At 40.0% G+C, this 16,866-nt stretch overlaps 1 protein-coding gene across 10 annotated transcripts in view; it reads left to right on the top strand.

Annotated features, from left to right (window-relative positions):
- The window catches only part of CELF4 (CUGBP Elav-like family member 4), a 733,798-nt gene that overhangs the window by 398,624 nt on the left and 318,308 nt on the right, over positions 1-16,866 (top strand). The gene's annotated exons all lie outside the window — the stretch shown is intronic.

The raw sequence follows: 16,866 nt of genomic DNA on the forward strand, positions 1-16,866 counted from the left end.
TAAAGGAGGTATTAAAGTTCTTTTTCTGGAAATAGGGGTGGCCCAGCTAGTGATTAACTTTATACCTCTGTACATCCCTGTGCTGAATACGCGATTGAAGGAGAGTATTCCCATTATTCACATTCAAAATGGACCTGCTCTTCAGAGCTCCTGTTAACTCTTCATTGCCCATGGCAGCTGTGCAGATGTGGGAGTCAACAAAGCCAGGGCTATTGGGGATGTTTTCTCCAGCAGTGGCTACTACCTGAGATATCAAGAAAAGGTGATACTTCCCTGTTCTCATTGTTCAGTGAAGGTAGGGTCAAAGCACTGCTCAGCAAAAAGCCAGAAAGGCTTCTAGGCAGGTAGCTAACATACCACTCTAAAAAAACCAAACAACAAAAAGACAAAAAACCCAACCAGAATTATTTTTCCTTGTCTCCTCTCCTAGAATTTGTCTTACCCTCTACTTCCACTTTTCACTTACGTTCTTTTTCCACTGGTTGCCCTTTACAAGAGATGAGTCCATCTCACAACTCCTGCATCCTGTGTTGTCCTCTCAAAACATTTGGTTACGAGCAACATGCTCTGGGAATGCCTGTGGGAGCAAAATGAGTTGCTGCCAAATCAAAGGGCTAGCTTTTGCCTCCTGCAGTCTCCACAGGGACAGACTATTATTTACACATGCCTGTCATTTGAGGCTCCTGACCACTTTGTCATGAGATACAAGGCAGAGCATTAGTGCCAGTGCACTCATGATGGGGCCAAATATAATTTTCACGCTGTCTTGCAATTTTTTATTTCTTCATTGTTTATATTTATACCACAACTTGAAAAAAAAAAAAAAAAACACCTGATAAGCTTCCCCTCTTTCATACCCAGCACAGAGCAGGCAACTATGAGCACTGAGTGTCCACACAAAAAGCTTAGACAACTCGCAGGCTACTGTGGCATTAAGCCCAAGCTTGTAGACCTTAATGAGAAATAATGTTTACTCTGTACCAGCTCTGTAGTCACACAGCCCCAGGACCTGGACTGCTTCACATCTGACCAGCTGGGAGTACAGGAATAATGAATTTTGGGGTTGAATGTGCATGTATATATGAGAAAGAGAGTATGTCACATGCACATTCCCCAAGATACCCTTGAGAGCAAATAGAACTTTTCACACTCACTCCTTCCTCTGCTTTCTTTTTCTCTGCTCAAGCTGTATTCATGCTTGCTTTTCCAAAGCTCCCATCATGAGCTTTTTGCTTCTCGAGAGCCGACATGCCGGTGTGCTGCCTGACAGTGGGAGCACAGCAAGGCTAGTGAATAATTGAAAGTTATTGACCTATAATAACCTGGCATTATTGACCATAAATGATTTAGTTAAAGCCCACATACACACACGCATGCACCATCTCATATGAAGGAGCTGATTTTTTAATCCCCTTTGTCCAGTACTCTCTCAATGGAGCCTGTCACAGGGGAGAGAGGGGCCATTTGGCCTGGCAGGAAATTCATGTTAATGAAAACAACTTTTCTGAGGATGATTTAATAGGATTCTTCTGGGGAATGAGCACAGTACCTGGAGCCACAACCAAATTGTTGAGTCTTTACCCAAGGCTCCTTGAGGGCACAAACCTTTCCTGAACTTTAGCAAAATTCACAGTTTTTAAGCCCAAGGAGGACAATTTTCATCAAGTAACCTGACCCCTGCCATAAGGTAGGCTAAAGTCTAACATATGGTACCAGCACCAACAACCTTTCATTGAACTGGAGCACAACTTTTAGGTAGAAGGAAAAAAATCCAGGTTTTATGTTAGACTTCCCACTCTGCTATTATTTTTTGTTTCTGCTGAGCCAGCTCTTTCCCCCTGAAGTGGAAGTGCTGACATCAGCCCTTTTGGAGCCACAATATGCTGGTTCCCCTGCTGGAAAGCCTGATCAGGGCTCATGCTTGGCCTAAGGTCCCTATCATCTGTTTGGATCAGCGGGGTCAAGCATCTCCATCTCTGATGAAACCCCAGAAGCTTCCTGTGTCTGAATGCAGTCCTGTGAAAGTACAGATGTCTGGGCTGGTGAGCCTGGCTGGGTCAGATAAAGACATGAGAGAGTAACTGTTTAATTGAGCCAGATTTCTGAATGAGATATAATCCCAGCCACTAGCACAACTGCCATATGCCCTCCTAAACTGGCTGTGCTTGTGTCAGGATCTCAATTTTGTTTCTGGCCCCTATTATGCAAAGTTTCTGCCCAGCTTTTGACAGATGAAACTTTGCAACTTGGACCTATTCCTGATTATCTATCAGTGCTTAATGAACAGCTCTAAAAGCTTCTCATTAGTTTTGTGGGTGCTGTACTTTATATACAAAATAGCCAGTCTAGCTGTGCCTGGCTTACTTCATTTTTCAGGGTGAGATGGATGTGAGAAAAGATAGCTTTGGCCTCAGACTTGCTTGTATTGGAGCTCCTGAGAGATGATGCAAGAACAAAACTTCTAACTCTCAGTGGTGCTGATCCATGGTTTGTAAGCAGCTATGAAATGGTATTTACAACACAGAGAACAGTCAAGATGGAGGGATTAATTCCATGGCTTATCCAAGTTATGGGCAGATTTTTCCTGCTGGCATCAGCAGGCAGTGGAAGTACTTGGAGCTACTCCCACAGTTTAAAATCACAGCAGATAGGCAATAGCTGGAGTCAAAGGTGTGAGCCAGTCTGTGTACTGAAGTAACTAACTTTTGAGTACATTTTAAGTATCTAATGAAGAAGGCTTCCTGGAGTAAATTCTTAATTTTTTCCATCTAGGAAATTGGGTCTGCATAATTTAGTTGTCTAAATTTAGACAGCCAAGGACTCCCTCTGGAGGTCTCCAGCAGCCCGTTTCTCTTCATGGGCAAGGCCAGACCCTTACTTCAGGAAGGCACTTAATAAGGTATCTGTGATTTCAGTACAAGCTAAGCCTTTTCATTAAGCAAATAGGATCTCTCCCAAAATTTCCATTTTTCCTTCTACTATTAGGGCTAAACGAGGTGGTAAGGCCAGCTGGAGATAAACAACTGAGTGGTAAGAGGCATGACAACCTAGGATATAGTCTCCTTGTTTCTAAAAAATCACTGGGAGCAGTGGGAGAAGCTAAGTGTCTCATCTATATGTGCACACTGTCTCTTACTTGTGCATACTCCTGAGACCAGCCCAAAATACCTGACTACAGTGGTACATGACACTGATGTCCAAGATGGCTTCCAGCTCTGTCCTTCCTTCCTTTCTGTATAATTAACTATAATACTGGCATTATCTGTGCCTTGATACCTTGGATTTATGGAGCTTCTAACAAATATAAATTCCCCTTTGCACACACCCCATTTAATCAAAACCCTGCTGGTTTAAGCAGTCTGTTTTATTAAATTACCAAACTATGAAGCCATTAACTCAATTAGAAGCAGCAGTTCTGTAGTCTTGAACAACCAAGGAGTGATATTGCAACTGTACACGTTACACAGAGTACAGCATGTTATAATAACACTGAGAGCTTATATAGCATTTTAGAACTTAATAATTTTGTAGGAATAATATCTAATTAATCCTCACAATGGGCCCTGAAGTTAAAGATTACTGCCTAACCCCTTTTTCCGCAAAGAAAACTAAATGGAGAAGAGCAGAATAGGTAACAGGCTTCAAAAAAGAGTTCAAGGCCATATCTTTCCACACTCTGCACTCTTAGTGCATAGACTTAAGACCTTCCAGATCACTCTTTTTCTTCTGAGAAAATAAACATCAAGTGACTATTATCTTCCTTTCCTGTCTTCATATTGTAGTACATAATGAGCTGAGCTTATTTTTAAATATCTCTTCCTTTCGAGGGATGGATGGGACAGGGAGGGAGACCCCAAAGGGACATAGAACTCTTACAGAATTAGGTTTACAGATATTAAACGTAAGAACCTTTTGTAACTGCCTTTAGTGGTTGTTGTGGTTGTCTTGTGCTTCAGGGCGCTTTCGGGACTTGAACAGGCATGGTTTCAAAAGTCAGCGTCAATTGATGACCATAATTTCCCACAACTGTTTTAATCCATGAAATTTTACTTTTCAGTACTAGGGCAGAAACACCCACAAGTTCACCCATGTCACCTCAGTTATGTGATCTAACAGGAAATAACAAGGATGGTCACAGGAGCTCATCTAACCAGACCTGGGTACCGATGATCTTTCATGCAGAGACTGCAAAGATAAAAGAGTTCAGATAGGAAAAGTCATTGTATATAAGGCACATGAATTATAGTTAGTAGTACCCTGGCAACAAAGTAAGTGGCAGAAATTTTCTTGGAGAGCAATATCCAACAATAAATGCAGACCTGTTGTTGATCTCAAATTATTGTTACCTTGAGGTATTATGTTTCCTTGTTAAGTAAACTAAACAAAGCACCAGGTCCATCATGCAGGACAAAGAATGAGCTGCTGACAATAGGAGTAGATCTTACATGTAAGGATTTTGTCTAGATGTATGTACAATTTTCTTCTATAAAACTTTTTTTAAATAACTGTTGGTTTCTTTATTTCTCTGCAGCAAAAAAATTTTTGGGACAACTTTATATATTTCTGCTAGGTTTTGTAAAATAAATCATGCAAAAGCAGAGTCAAATAGGAAGAGGAACTGGACTATTTGAATTTGAAAAAGAAAGTGACAGATTGAGGATCAGTATCTGCTTTAAGCAAAGGATAGAGAGGGAAGAAAGAGCTTAAAATGTTGCCTACTGTAACAGTGCATCAATCATAAATTGTCTCGAATTATCATGTATGATATGATAATATAAGAGAGATTTTATTTTCAAATATCCATTTTCTTTGAGATGTATTTTGAGTAAGAAGCATTTTCTTTTATTTTATTGTTTTAATTCTTGTTTAAAAGATGTTTGGGTCCAGAAGTCGAAAATTTAAGGAAAGAACTGTATGTCAAGAGGCTTATGGTAAAGTACCAAAAGCTAAAAACACTGGCAGTGTCTGTAAGCAGAAATAGATCAGGCTTACCTTTAAATACAGAGAGGTTTGCATTATACCCTAATTCAAAGAATTAATGAGTAGTTTATTTAAAGTAGATGATCTAAAAAAAAATCCCCATGATTGTTCTCAGTGGTCATGGCTCTAATTTATCTCATTTCATATTTACACCATGTAGCACCCAATTCACACTGCAGAGAGAGAGAAAGTATAATCTGGCCCAAATTTTCAAGTATGCTCAACACCCAGTGGACCAAAATCTTTTAATTATCTGTCTGTCTATGTGAGAACATTGTGCATTTGAAACAGAAGTTTCCTTAAGTAGTGTGATTTCTTGCTTGGTTTCCCTCTCTGTGTTGTTTTTTTTACCCTCCATGTCACATCTTGAGAATATTTGTCTGCTGTGATTTTGGAAGGATACTGCTAGAAACCAGCAAGCCTTGTTCCCCTCTGTGATGGTTCAAACATGTCAATGCTGCTTCGGCTTGCTACTGATCCACACAGAAAAATCAGACCCCGGGAGTTCAGACACATACTGTAAAAAGGTTAATAGCTAATACTGCCAGAAAGTTTATAGCTGAACTTCTAGTGGCTCTGATCAATGCTCTGTCTTTAATCAAATACTACAGCACAAGAAGAGGAAGGAGGGAGGAAAACATAGTTGGTTATGTTGTCTCTTCTGGATGAGGCCTCTCTGGTTTGCCTCTTCCAACTTTATCCATGCTGAACATGCTATGCAAGCGAGGGGTTCAAGCTTGAAAGCAAGTGAAAAGAAAATGGGGGTGAGAAGGAAAGGAATAAATAACTTGGAGCTATCAGTTGTGGTGTCAGAGGTGGCGCGCTGCTTCCGGCCACTAACAGATGTGGACAGGTGAACCTTTACACCAAATCAATCATTATATTTATTCTAATTGTATCGTAATAGTCCCCCAGGAGCTCAGTTCAAATGAGCTTGACATTATTAAAATTTTAATGCCCAGTTTTCATAGCTGAATGAATATTTAAAGTGTATGTCCCAGGCTTAAGTTATGATGATGAAGAAATTAATGGAATGTCTTGTTTAATGCTTTGGTACATGTTGATAAAAAAAAAAAAAAAAAAAGGTTGTTCAGGGAGAAAGAGGAAAAGAAAGAAAGAAAGAAAGAAAGAAAGAAAGAAAGAAAGAAAGAAAGAAAGAAAGAAAGAAAGAAAGAAAGAAAGAAAGAAAGAAAGAAAGAAAGAAAGAAAGAAAGAAAGAAAGAAAGAAAGAAAGAAAGAAAGAAAGAAAGAAAGAAAGAAAGAAAGAAAGAAAGAAAGAAAGAAAGAAAGAAAGAAGAAAGAAAGAAAGAAAGAAAGAAAGAAAGAAGAAGAAAGAAAGAAAGAAAGAAAGAAAGAAAGAAAGAAAGAAAGAAAGAAAGAAAGAAAGAAAGAAAGAAAGAAAGAAGAAAGAAAGAAAGAAAGAAAGAAAGAGAAAGAAAGAAAGAAAGAAAGAAAGAAAGAAAGAAAGAAAGAAAGAAAGAAAGAAAGAAAGAAAGAAAGAAAGAAAGAAAGAAAGAAAGAAAGAAAGAAAGAAAGAAAGAAAGAAAGAAAGAAAGAAAGAAAGAAAGAAAGAAAGAAAGAAAGGCAATGTTTAGGCATAATTAAAGGAGGAAAGCATCAGCAATGCATTAGTATCAGACATCGTTCTTGTTGGATAGCTCTCAGAGGAGGAGAAGTGTTTATCCTTCAGGATGAGGCAAGCCAGGGTGCAGTCAGAAACCAGAGAAGTAGGTCCACATGAATGACAGATCAGAAATTAATCCCTTGGAATCTCCAACCACATCCCTATGTGGTAGAATGAGACTGCTAGCCTTTGCTGGCTGGAACAGACACAGAATACCACCTTTGTTATCCAACCAGGATGTTTGTTTATTGTACATATCCACATCAACTTTGAGGGATGGCATAATTAATCAGGATATTCATCAGTCTGGTAATTATGTTATAGATAATTGTCAAAACATAGGACCAGATGATACCAGCTACACATAGATGGGAGGGAAGGTTAACTCCATTTGCATTGGAGGGTCTGATTCTTTATGGGTTGAAAACAGCACCAAAAAGTGCATTGACTCTGAAGATCAGGAACCTTTAAAGACTGTGAGGTTTTGCTTTGGTTTTTAAGCCCTCCATGCTTTTGCCAATTCAGAAAATGTCTGGGAAGCTGAGAAGTTCTGTTTTCTTCTCTTTTTGAAGTCTGTATTTGTATTTGCAAGGTTTCTGCTTGTGCTTACTCATTTGAGGCAAGGAACAGAGGACTAACTTGTGTGGCTGGATGGGCTTAAAATCCCCTAATACGCATTTCCTAGCTGTGAAAGAGGACTGAGGAAAAAGTTAATGCTTTAAGTCCTTTCAAAGAAGATTTTCTTTAAAAGAGCACTGCCAAGATTGAGATAATCTATTCTTTCCCTGAGTCTTTCCTTATTTGTTGTGGAGGGAGTTGTTTATTTTTTATTGTGTTTTATTTTTGCCAGCTCCTTCAGGAACTGCAGCCCTGATCCAGTGCAAACCAGCAGAGACCATTGCATGGCTGCTAGATATTTTTTTTTGCTTACACGGGGCTGATTTCAGGTTATCCAACAATAATTAGATTATATTTGCCCATTAATAGAACTAAAAGGAGAGCATAACCATATCACCTGTATGATGATAACAATATGTCTTGTGAAGGAAGCCCCTATGCTTCAGAAATGCCTCTGCATCCTACTTGGAACAGATGTAGGTCTGGTCCTCCTGGGATGCAGAGCTGAGGTGATGGAGTGCTGTCTGTTACCCTGCAGATTAGTTTGGGAGAAGGGAAATTAGGATAGGAGGAGCATGTTACCTATGAAAGCTGGACCAGTGTTGGGGAAAAATTACTCCCCGGCTCAGGATGGAGCTAGTCCAGTACCAAGGAAAACTCTGCAACCTTAACCCTGTGATAATGTCTTCCAGTTCCTGGGCAGTCTGTGCTTGAATTCAGGCCCTGAGGCTACCTGCACATTTATATCAGTGAGACAGCCTTTTCTTTGTGATTCTGGCAGTGTGTGAAAGCAGCTAGTTAATTTACACTGCTTACACAGTTGTTTGTTAAATGGCAGTGCTGTGGAAAGCATTTCTCCATGGGCAAAAAGGCTGGCTGTGGTTCTTATCTTTGTGGCCAGGCATACAATGCCACAAGCACAGAAGGTCTAATCTTCTTGGATGGATGATGGCCAAGCTCCTTTTGCACTCAAAGCAGTGAAGTCAATGGTAGCTTGGCCTTGCCTAAAGTCTGCAGAGTCAAGCCAACCAACCATTAGTGGAAAAGGCAGCATTTGAGTCTTGCTTCAGAAGAAGAGATAAAGCTTATAGAGGCAAGAACACAGTAGGGCAGTGCCAAAAGCCAGAGGTCATGGGCTCAGGATAAGGAAAAGATGAGAACAAGTGTTCATCTGTAAGTGAGAAGCGGGGGTCATGTCTATAATGACCTGAGTAGTACATCTCTCTCTTTGGTCTGCTTGACTGTCCCACTCATGCTCTTGCTGAAGAGCTGAAGACACCTCTGGCATGCATCCAACATGCACAAAACCATTACATGCTCCATATACATCCTATCCTTCCCTTTTTCTGTACTTTCTCACCAAGGCAGCTCCCAAGTGTAGTACAAACAGTGCCTATGCCTGGACTACCACCAGCTGCAGGCAGTGTTGGGCAGGCTCAGAAGGGATCAGTGCAGAAAGCATCTGTAGGACATCTCAAATAGGAGTTCCACTAGGCAGTGCAGGCACAGATAAACATATGACCACAAACAGCTGAGCTGCGCACATGTTGCCAGACTGATCACAGAATCACACAGAATCACAGAGTATTAGGTTTGGAAGGGACCTTGAAAGATCACCTAGCGTGACCCCCCTGCCAGAGCAGGATCCCCTAGAGTAGATCACACAGGAATGTGTCCAAGTGCGTTTTGAATGTCTCCAGAGAAGGACACTCCATAGCCTTCTGAACAGCCTGTTCTAGTGCTCTGTCACCCTCACAGTGAAAAAGGTTTTCCTCATGTTTACGTGGAAAGTCCTATTTCCAGCTTGCACCTGATGATCTTTTTCCTATCATTGGACATCACAGAGAAGAGCTGGGCTCCATCCTCCTCACACTCCCCCTTTACATTTTTGTAAACACTGATGAGGTTGCCCCCCAGCCTGCTCTTCTCCAAGCTAGAGAAACCCATCTCCCTCAGCCTTTCCTCATAAGGGAGATATTCCACTCCCTTCATCATCTTTGTGGCTCTGTGCTGGACTCTTTCCAGTAGCTACCTTTCCTTCTTGAACTGATGCGCCCAGAACTGGACACAATATTCCAGATGCAGCCTCACCAGAGCAGTGTACAGGGGAAGGAGTACATCTCTCGACCTGTTGTAGGACCCTTGACATGTACTCGAATCACCCTATAAGTTCTGTGTTGCCACCTAAATACTGTTATTTCTTAGCTGTGCTGGCTCGTTTAAGACTATCTTGGTCATATCTATATGGCTGTTTGCTGTGCCCTGAAATAGTTCAGGATCACAACAATCTAGGCTAAAAGAGGATGTGTTTTCTTTCTGCTAAATGCATGCAGAGTTGGGTAACAGAAAATACCAGGGATAAAGAGGAATGCTTTTACATAAAAGGTGGTTTGGGCATGTTTGAGAATTGGATGTAAATTAACGTGAAATACTCTCAAGTGGGAAATTAGAAGAGAGGTGAGGTTGTAGAAAAGTTTATCCCTACTGGTATGAGGGAAGGAAGGAGGAGAGGACGGCAAAATATTTGGTTATTTTATATTAGAATTTGATGTGTTTATTAACAGAATTTCATGTTGTGATTGCTTGTGGTAGCAGCAGGGAACTGTATTTAATGAGTAGTATGTCTGTTCTACACTTACACATCTTCTGTCAGGATACACAGACAAATATACCCTTTTATACAGCTTAGCATCACCAGAGGGTCAGTCCTGGGACTCTTTACAGGCTTGAGTATACTCACTGAATTTCGAGAGACTTCTCACATATGGAAAGCGTCTGGCACTACAGCCTACAGGCAAATTTCCCGAGCTAAAATAAGTATTCACCATGCCCCCCCTCTTTCCTAGGAAAGAAAAGTCAAGTGCAGAGGCTAGGAGAGATCCATAAGAGCAAATAAAGACCTAACTGAATGATCAGGGCACCAGTACATTAGAGCACACTCTGTGTGGGGTGGCACAGTCTAGCAGGTGAATATAGACCTATTAAAGATAACTTTTACTTTGTGACTACTGGAAATTGTAAGGGGATCTCCTTCTGTCTCTTTCACGTGCAGATATATATAAGAAACTGTACTTAAAAGATAAAAATGCTCAAAAAATCACAGTGCTGCCTCTCTTGTTCTGGAAAACAAGGCTTTGTCTTCCCAGCCATCCTATGTTTTTTTCCCTAGTCCTGCCCTCAAACCTGACAAGGACCAAGTTCCGTATTTACCCCTCCCCACTTAATTTAAAACCAGAGGCACTGTGAGGTTGAGCACTAAATGCTCAGCTTTCCCGAGTACAAGCCAAAAGATTTGTTGCATTGGAAAAGTTTTATTTGGTTATTAACAAGTTCAGCAGTTTCTTCAAGCTCAAGCCCAAACTGGTCTGTGAAGAGAAAGTTTTGGATTCAAAGACATAGGTTTCTGTGCATGAACCTGAACTGAACTTAAGCACCCTCTGGGTTCATCTATATACACAAGACAAGTGGAAAGATGAATCGATAGTTAGACAGATGGATTATAATGTGTTTTATATGATATATAGAAAATACTGACAGGGAGCAGGGATGGCCAGTAGCAATCATTCCCAGGGGTAGGCACCAGAGCATTGACTGATTTGTAAAGGTCAGACCCTTCAAGAATTTTTTTAATTTTTTTTTCATCTCTCATACATTCCCATTTCAAGTCTTCTCATCTATTTATGTACATGTCTATGACACACATCTCATCAAGCAGGGAAGAGTGTGGTAGGGAGGAATTAAGAGTTCGCTAGCCAGATAAGATTTGGAATAGAGTAATTTCAGATGCAATTCATTATTAGTAAGTGCTTCCCACAGGCAAGCCAATGTGATTTTTTTTTTTCTAAATTATTTTCTAAAATTTTCTATTTTTCTATCATTTTCTAAAATGTTTCCTCTACCTACTCTTTCATTAATCCAACATTGTATCAATTTGCACTACCCACGCAAAAGTATGTGGCAAGTGTAATCACACAGCAATTCATGCAAGCACAGCATTCTGTTCCCACAGGGACAGGTTTTTCTCTATAACTTACAGTTTCAAAATACAAATACAGAAGGCTGGCCATATAGCTAGCCTATGTTGAAGCAGCTATGCTCATTCTGCAATAGTCATAGAAATTTCCCCATGCTGAGGATCTGGGTCCTGACCTTTTTTTTTTCTTCAAAGAGAGGAGATTGCTTTGGATTCACTCTTATGGCTATCTAGTTTAGATCACTGTAATTCAATTATGTCACTCAGTATCAGGCGCAGAGTGATTTACTTGAACTTTGCAATTACACACACACAATTCAATTTTGGGTGATTTTCTTGGCCTTTCCAACTTTGACACTAATATACTTTGCATTTCCTTAGGCCTTCAATCACCACAGATTTTACTCAATGGTTTAAAAGTTATGACCTACTCCTACAAACACATTCCTGCCAGTATCTTTGCTCACATAAATAACTGTGTTGACTTCAAATGGATTACTGTTGTGTACGTGGCAGATTCCCTGAAAGTTGGCAGAAGTGGTAAAATGAAATTCCTCTTAGTGTGTTGGGGACACTGTGAAAGACAGTGAAGAGAAAAATCTTTCCTAGTGAAGAAATAAGGAGTAACCATATTTTCTGGAAATTTCAGGGCAGTCATTAAACTATTCATACCTCCAATTAACATCTGAGTTATGTAATGAATCACCAAGAGCTATATGGCGTCTCTAGGAAGCAAGTTATTCTGAGATGGGATTTTCTTCCAAGAGACTCACCAGTATCTACAGAGTTGCAGTAGTGCCCAATCAGCATTTGCTAAGATCTGTTAGCTCACATCACCATCCTGTACTTTGTAATTAGGTCACAGAAGAGTTTTATCACTGGTTTAGATAGCTGATGTATGTGCAATACCAAACACAAAAACCTAAGACTGAACAACGGTTTGTTGCTTGCTGTTTTATTTCTCCACATAATCCAAGCACAGAAATGACTAGACATTAGTTTGTTAGGTTGATAGGCTGGTTGGTTGGTTAACACCTGCATTTAAATAAACTTTTCGACAACCAACTTCATGGTACGTTAGGGTATTGTTATCTTAATTGTACATAATGAAAGCTGAGAAAGAGATGTAATGATCTGACCAAATTAATCCAGAAGGCCGGTGTGGCCTTGTCAGATGCTAACACCTCTACTTTTTACCCTGCACCAGGCCTGCTCTTTGGGAACTTCAGGAAACATGGACAATAGAATACCTTTCCTCACAGTTTTTGATACAAAGCCTTAATCAAACACTCCAATTTGTTCTCAGAGAGTATTTAAATTTCTTAAGCCCTCTAAGGAAGTGTAGAAAGTCTGTTATTAGATAGATGATCACTGTGGTTATCTTCTGTGGTCTCATACACCATAAAAGCTGGAGAATCACTTTTTATCTCCTCATGACCTCTTCCTTAAGCATAACCAGCAGATTATATCCAACACAGCTCTCTTCTGCCTTAGACACCATCTTCTTAACCTCTACTGACATTTCAATGGTCTTCAGCATTCCTCTCCTCAAATTTATTTCCTGTCTGAGATCATGCTTAATTCTTTTTTTGTTTTGGTTTTTGTTGTTGTTGTGGAGGTTTTTTTCCTCTTATTTCTCCTTTTTACTTTTGCATTTGTCCATTCTCAAGACTACCATAGCCTTCATCCTGGCTAGTAACCCCAGGTGTGTTAATGAATAATGAGAAAGTGAGTGAGGCAAGAAAGGAAAGAGTAGTAGGAACAGTGAGAGGAAGAAAGATGGAGACAGTGAGAAATCAGCAGTCTCTGCTTCCTACTTTTCTTCCCAAGTAATTCTTCTACCTTCTCTAAATTAATATCAAAGCCAGAAGGAGCAGAAAATGGTTGGTGGGGGAGAAAATGACAACCTTAGGGAAAAAAAATCATGATGCAGAAAAGCGTCTGTCCCCTGTCTAATTCCTGCAGTGGCCTGTAGCTGATGGTGCTGAGAAAAATACAGCAGCAAGCTCTGACATTTCATTTCTGTGGAGAATTGAAAAAGGGCTTGCTGTAATTCATCGTTTCTTGTAACTCAAACCCTTTTTGACAGGAGTACCTACGCTGTCTTTTAACAGTGGCACCACGGTGGCTGTAATTGGACATGAAAAATGATGTTGCATTTCTACTTCCAGGGAAGGTTGGGGTGGGGGCAGGTGGGGCAAGTGGCAAGTTGGTGTGAGTGGATGACATCTGGCATTATTTGAATGGGTTGGCTTTAGGCAAAAGGAAGGAAATGCTAAAGTGAAGGGTAGGAAGGGTAACAAGTAAGATCATCTTATACAAGGTGTGCAAAGGTGGTTTTCAGCAGAGGTGAATGTGCAAAAGATCAAAAGAAAATGGGAAGCATTATGCACCTGAAGTTCTAACTCCTTCATCAATCCAAGTGTTTATGGTATCTGTGTGAAAAAAAGACCTGCAGCCCCTCTTACTTAGATGTGCCTGATTCGCAGCTGTAGTAGTATCCAATGTCCATAAGTCCCAGCACAGACAAGGAGTCTGAGACACGGACTTTGCCTGAGGCCTCACTGGGAACACAGTTGTGAGCAGAACTCTGGTTTACCATCCACTGGCCACTCCTTTGAAAACTGGGTATCTCATATGTAACTAGAAAATATTTTTTTTTTAACTCCTGTCTAAATCTCTTTGTGCCTCATTGGTCCTCAGCACAACCCCTGTTGCATGATTGCTGTTGAGCAAGGCACTTCAAAATCAATTTGTGTCCAAAATGCGCTCTGAATAATGAGTAAGGATAAACATATTGCTGTCATTTACAAGATTTATAATAATCAGGCATTCTGGTGCCATAATGTTGGAGATCTTCACAGTTTATAGAGAGAATAAAGAATTTAGTCACATCCTAAAGTATAGGAGGGAGAGTAAAGAGGTAAAGAGGGTAAACTCTGAGTGGGTTACCTAATGACAAAACAAAATAATTCTTTCACTGTGGCAGCCCAAAAAGGATAATCTAGAATAAGGAATTATGATCATATTTCAAATAGAGCACAAAGAGAATCCATAGGCAGACGAAAGAAGGACCATAGCAATGGATGGAAATGTAACACATCCTGGAGAAGACCCCAAATGAGTTCATCCAGTCCATCTGCCAGTTCAAATGCTGAATCTAGTCTGCTTAGGTCACTTCTCATGTTGCCAAATGCCTTTTGAAGACATCTAGTTATAGCAATCAATAAAACTTCACAGTCAAATCTGTAGTTACTGTCATCCCACTTGAATTAATTAACTCATGGTATTAATCATATTTACTCACTGGCAAATAATCTTTCTCCAATTGCACTCTCAGGGTCTACCAAGTCAGCACAGATATTAAAGATGTCCATATCATTATTCCCACAACCACTATTCAGAAGACTGCAGTTTAGTGTATAAACTTAGGTATCTTTGCATGAAACCCATTATAATTCCCAGCTCAAGAATAAGCAGAAAGCTTGAACCTCTGGATTTCCTTCTCTCCAATAAAGCATTTTCCCAGCCTCAGGAAAGAACATCTTTCTGCCATTTTATTTCCCCATTAGCCCTTTTCTGCTCCCTGCGCCAGCTTCTTGTTCCCAGAGTGTCTGTGTTTAAAAAAAAAAAAAAAAAAGTTCTATAGATGAAGAGAGGAAATTAATTATTTTCCTCTCAGTGTTTCTCCCTATAATTGGTGTCTTTCATGTCAAGATTATCTCAATTTGTATTATGGGCTCTGTGCAGGCAGCACTTTCTGTTTGGTCTATAAAGAAATTGTCAAGTGTATAAATCATAAAGTACATTAAATTACACTAGCCTTTTACTTATTAATTTCCCCAGTTTTTTCTTCCTCTTGTGGATGCTCATTCCCTCCCCTTTTTTTTTTTTCCCCTGTTTTCTTGAGAATTGTCTTCGTTTTCTCATGCCTCAAACTAAAACAAACAAACAAACAAACAAACAGCAATAAAAAAAAAACACCAAACCCACAGAAATATGTCCCCTCTTATTTTTGTTGAAGTACCTGGTAATCTCTATCTGAATGCGTTCAACTCAACAAGAAGTAAGAAGAGCTCTATCTTGGTTTTCTAAAGACTGGATCCAAAGCTTACTCAAGTTCAGTGGGGATTTTCATGACCTTTACCAGACTTCTACATTGGTAGATTTAAGTGAAAATCTGCATTGCAAGGCTGTGTCCATTTTGGACTCCAGCCATTGCCTCTCAGGGCTGTATGTAGCACACTTCCTATAAATTCCCAGCTAGTATAACTGTTTCTCTTACAAACTCCTGAGGATGCAGGTTCTGGTTATTTTGGAGTGAGCACCAGGGACCCTTGACCACCATCCTCTGACCAATTGGAGTTAGATCAGCCATCGTGTGTGCCTTAGGAACTCATAACATATAGTGTTAATGCATCTGTCACAAGTTAATAGCTCTCAAGTAAGACCTTGGTACATGGATGGTGTCAACATCAACATGCTGTAAACACAAACCAGTCACAGTGGTTGAGCAGCTGGGGAAAGTTAAGGCACAATAACTGAGAAGTTTGTCTTCATGATCCTGCGTATGAGGACTAAGATGGGGTTAATCTCACTTAACTCTAACTGCACAGACTGCCTGTACAATCACTGGAGAAAAACAGGTGCTGCCAAGGACCATTCATCCTTTTTACCTCAGATTCCAATCCTAAAAATGGCTTAAAATTACACTTTTCAGACATTTGGAATTACATAATATAAATTACTGCCCTTACCTATGTGACGTCAGATTTTTAAATGTTTGTAACAGCTAGCTGCTCACCTGTGGCTACAGGAGCTTGATCATAGGTTGTTCATTCTGCTACTGCTGAACATATCTCCTCCAACCCTGCTAATATTTTGTGAATACGTGTGTGAGCTACAGGTCTTTCAATTGTAGAATACACAGTTTATCTGGTACCAGATTCTTTGCTGGTTTTAGCACTTCAGCTGTCTGGAGTCTGTTGGATGATACAGGCATACAGAAGACTAGCAATTGCTCAGCAGTGTCTGGAGCCATTGATCCTACTCCTCCTCCTGAGTGCAAGTCTAACAGAAGTCAGTTTATGGCTAAGTACATTTTCCTCTTGAGACAACAATGCAGCATAATCTGCTAGGCTCTCCATCATCTTAGCCTACTTGTCAGCAAGCTTGATAACTTTTTATGACTAAATATGTGTGCAGAGCAATTAGAATAAATCTAAATGAGTGTGAACTACTTTCAGAAAAAAAAAAAAAAAAAAAAAAAAAAACCCCACTAAATTAGGGGGGGAAAAAAAGAAAAGAAAAAAAAAAAAAAAAAAAAAGAAATCTAGCAGTCTTGCTGCCCAGCTGCAGTTAGCCACAAGTAAGGGAGGAATAGTATCACCTGAAGGCATCCTGCGACAATCATCAGCCAATTTGTGGTCTGACTTTATTCGATAACAATGTTGGAAGCTTCCCATTGCTTTCTGACTTCTTGCTCCTTGTGATGCTTGTTTGAAGTTGCACTTTCTTTAGTTGCCAAATCTAAAGGGTAATTTCATTCCACTCAGGTGTAGCTACACACAGAAAGATATTCTGAACAGTCAGAATTGTATAATGTATAGGCTGCTTTAAGTGACATGGAGGAAGAAGCAGGGAAGGGCTTTCGGACTGAAATCTCAGCTGG

This window comes from Apus apus, chromosome Z (genome assembly GCF_020740795.1).
Source record: "Apus apus isolate bApuApu2 chromosome Z, bApuApu2.pri.cur, whole genome shotgun sequence".
NCBI classification, from domain to species: Eukaryota; Metazoa; Chordata; class Aves; order Apodiformes; family Apodidae; genus Apus; species Apus apus.